The sequence below is a fragment of the Ctenocephalides felis genome, unplaced genomic scaffold, assembly GCF_003426905.1.
Source record: "Ctenocephalides felis isolate EL2017-DRISC unplaced genomic scaffold, ASM342690v1 CF-g0.4_SCAFFOLD_00845, whole genome shotgun sequence".
NCBI classification, from domain to species: Eukaryota; Metazoa; Arthropoda; class Insecta; order Siphonaptera; family Pulicidae; genus Ctenocephalides; species Ctenocephalides felis.
This window is the reverse complement of record NW_020536999.1, coordinates 93,457,050-93,461,095: the sequence shown is the minus strand read 5'-3', so window position 1 is coordinate 93,461,095 and position 4,046 is coordinate 93,457,050. Positions and strand designations below refer to the sequence as shown.

The 4,046-nt window shown below is 31.0% G+C and overlaps 1 pseudogene; it reads left to right on the top strand.

The window, feature by feature from the left end:
- The first annotated feature begins 922 nt into the window (after nucleotides 1–922).
- LOC113363069 lies at nucleotides 923–2,585 on the top strand (annotated as a pseudogene).
- Nucleotides 2,586–4,046: the final 1,461 nt, after the last annotated feature.

Sequence of the window (4,046 nt, the reverse complement as noted above, 5' to 3'; positions counted from 1 at the left end):
TATACAATAAATAATAGAAAGTTGACGAAAAACCTAAAAATTAGTATAATTCACACATTTAGAGTGTTTTGCATGAAGTATTTCATAACATGTTATGATTCTTTGTTACATATACATATATATATATATATATATATATATATATATATATATATATATGAATTTGTATATTTTTCTATTCCTGCACAAAAACAATATGCTTGTAATACTGACAACAACAGTACATTTATTTGTTTCACACCAAATAACTTTTAAACTATTAGTGTATTCAAAACTTTTGTGCAAAATTAAACAATATATAACAAAATGTCTAATGTTAAAAGACCGTACAGCAACTCTGTATACTCTACAAACGCTTCTGCGATCATTTGCAAAAATCTTTAAAATTATATTAAAAGTGATATATACTTTTATATATTAATAAGAAGTTAATTAAATTTGCACTAAATAATGCATTTATCATAACTTATCATTATATAAACAATATATGAAATTTAAACCTAAACTTATAATTTATTATTAAATTTACTCAGACGATTCTTGATTTTTATAGATTTTAGCAAAATTCTAGAATTTTTTTATTACAAACGACGCATTTTTTTTTATTTTGTAAAAAAGTTGATAAAATGTACTATTTTTTAGCGTATTCACAACTGCATGTCACTATATAAAAAATTTCTAAAATTTGAAGAACATTTAATAAAATAAAATTTTGAGAACACCAAACATACAAACATTCAAATCATTCAAATATTTATAATTGAAAAAAAAATATTCCTGAAAAATAATATAATTCTGCATAATTAGTGCAAAAATATTTGCAAAAAATATTAAAAGTTAAAGCGTTACAATATTTCTTAAAAACTGTCCTAAAATAGTCTTCAACGTTTTATAATTTTGCTAAACAAATTGTAAATCCACAATGGTTTATCAGAACTTGATTAAATTGTACAGATTGGTAGACATTTCAAAAACAAATCGAATGGTGTTTGAATTTCCAGAATCGGTCAACGCTTTCTCAAGTTGTCCTAATTTCTAACTCGAATCCTAAAGATCCTCATGGTCAAAGTATTGGAACTGACAATAGCCAGGCTAAATCATAATAGAATGTTACCGACAATTTCACATGTTCCAATTATAAGTATAATACAGTAATACAATTCTTTTCTATTTCTTTCTAGTTCACACTATCTCTAGTGGCATTCCTCTCAATCAGAGTTCACTCCAAAGCTGTAGTGATCGATCAGCAAGCTGAGAATCACAATCACAAGTCCAAGTTCCCGAACAGAGAATTGGATTCGAAGATCATCATCATCACGAAGAAATAATACACGAACACCATGATGAGCATCACGATCATCATCACCACGAAGAACACGATCCAGGATACTGGAAAAAGAAACTGACATGGAAAGAAGGATGGAAGAAGGTTTGGAAACCAGCGAAGAAACAGGTTTGGAAGTCTGCTTGGAAGAAGATCTGGAAACCTGTTTGGAAGGAGATACAAGTGCCTGCTTGGAAGGAAATTCAAGTACCAGCATGGAAAAAGGTAAGATGGTAATTTATTTGGTTGGTTATTCAATTGGTTTGATATTTTTGTGTTGGTAGATCTGGAAACCAGTTTGGAAAGAGATCAAGGTTCCAGTTTGGAAAGAAATCCAAGTTACCTGACTGGAAAAAGGTCTGGAACCAGTTTGGAAACCGATCCAAGTCCCTGCTTGGAAAGAAATCCAAGTTCCGGCTTGGAAAAGATCTGGAAACCAGTTTGGAAAGAGATCCAAGTGCCAGCATGGAAAGAAATCCAAGTACCAGCCTGGAAGAAGGTTTGGGTTCCTGAATGGGTCAAGGTTGGAATCCCCGGTGAGAAGTATTTGGGTAAAGATCATGAAGGTTGGGAGTACACGTCTCATGATTTATGGAAGAAGAAGTTGGTTTGGAAACCTGTTTGGCAGAAGTATTGGAAACCAGCCAAGAAACAAATTTGGGTACCTGATAAGAAGTTGGAATGGAAAGAAGATTGGAAGCAAATCTGGAAGCCTGCCAAGAAGCAAATATGGGTTGATGACAAGAAATTAGTTTGGAAAGAAGATTGGAAACAAACCTGGCGAACGGAAAAGAAACAGGAATGGGCCACTGATAAAAAGCTGGAATGGAAAGAAGACTGGAAACAAGTTTGGAAACCAGCCAAGAAACAAATATGGGTCCCTGACAAGAAACTTGAGTGGAAAGAAGCCTGGAAACAAATTTGGGTTCCTGACTGGAAAGAAATCTGGGTACCAGCGTGGAAGAAAATCTGGAAACCAGTCTGGATTAGCGAATGGTTCCCTTCACCTGACCACCACGATCACCATCACCACGAAGAACATCACCACGGTTGGGACAGGAGTGCAAATGCTGAAGAAAGCCAAGAAGGTCAACTTCAAAGTGAAGAAAGTCAACAGCAAGGCCAAAAGGTTGTCTGGAAGCGCTCTGGCGAGCAAAGTGCTAAGAGTGAGGAGAAGTTGAAGCCTCTGGTGTTGGCAGCAAGTTATGCCAATGTTAAGACGCAAGGAGCTACCAGCCAAGCTTGGCAGTTTCCAAAATAAAATGGACGTTGGCAGAAGCCATAGTCCTGTAATCATTATCTAAGTCTTCCTTTGTATATAAAACTTTGACGAGCTCTTCGGAGTCAACCGTTTGTACTAGGAATCTGTAATTTAGGAGGTATCTTTTATGACAACAAATACTAAAATTGATGAGTAACGCTTTCTAAATATTAAAAAAACAGTGGAGCATCACCAGAGGTCATTCAAAGTCACCTTGAAATTTGGCGAGCTCCCCAGGACGAGCCGTTTGTGCTTCCAATCTGCAATTTAGACACTTTGCTACCTACGACAACAAATACTAAAACTAATAAGTCATCTGACTTGAATCATCTGACCAAAGTACAAGCTCTGCGACCTTTCGAATGTCAGTATTTCTCAAAGTTACTGTAAAATTGTGATCTTGCAAATATGACTGGTTCTCAAAGTGTGGACGCATGTATAAATGAAATCGTTGTGAATGTATTAATATTAATTTTTGTTATTTTTAAACGTTTTTGTTTATTTTTAATATTTTATATTATGTTATTAACATTTTATAAGTGTTATCTGATTGTATATTGAATATTTTTTAAGATGTTAATAAATGAAGAAGATTTATCTTTTTTAAAATAAATAAATTAATAAATAACTTATTTTTTATTAATATATATATATATATATATATATATATATATATATATATTTATAAGGAGTGAAAGAGGGCGAGAGATGTGTAGACAGAGAAAGTGAATAGAAAGAAACAGGCTTCTTAAACGTGTAAATTTTTAGTTTTTGCAACATAACTCTCAAACTGTCGGATAAAAGTAAAAACAGTCTTTGGCAAAATTTTAGCTCATAAAATTCTACATATTTTATTCTCACACGATAAATTTGAATGACTTTTAGTTAACAAAAATTAGCATTGAATTTGGAACTTGATTTCGAATTTAATTGGGCATAAAGGACATTATTTTATTGATATTAAAATATCTCAGAATTTTTTTAAAAGAAGAATTTTTGGCTTAAGACAGTTTTTTTTAAGACAGTTTTAGTTTTTTGAAATAATTTGAATATTTGTTATATATAATAATTGTTTAAACAAACAAACTTTTACTAAAATTTAGCAACAAACTGTATCTTCTAGGTGCTTGCAATATGCAATTGTGCACTTTTTTTTAATATAACTTTTGAACTATTGCATAAAATTAAAAACTGTTTGAGACAATTCGAATAACGAATTAATAATAAATAACTTTACCATAAACAATAAATTAAAAATCCAGAATTTTATTAACACAAATCGTTGATGAAATTGATGTTTGATTAAATTTATTCGTACAAAAGCCGGACTAAATTTTATATAAATTTAAATAATTCAAAAACTTGTTATTAAATAAATAAAATGTTTGATAAAAAATATAGATAATTGATTATTTCAAAAAAAAATTCATATACACTAAATGTGTAAATATAATATTTGTT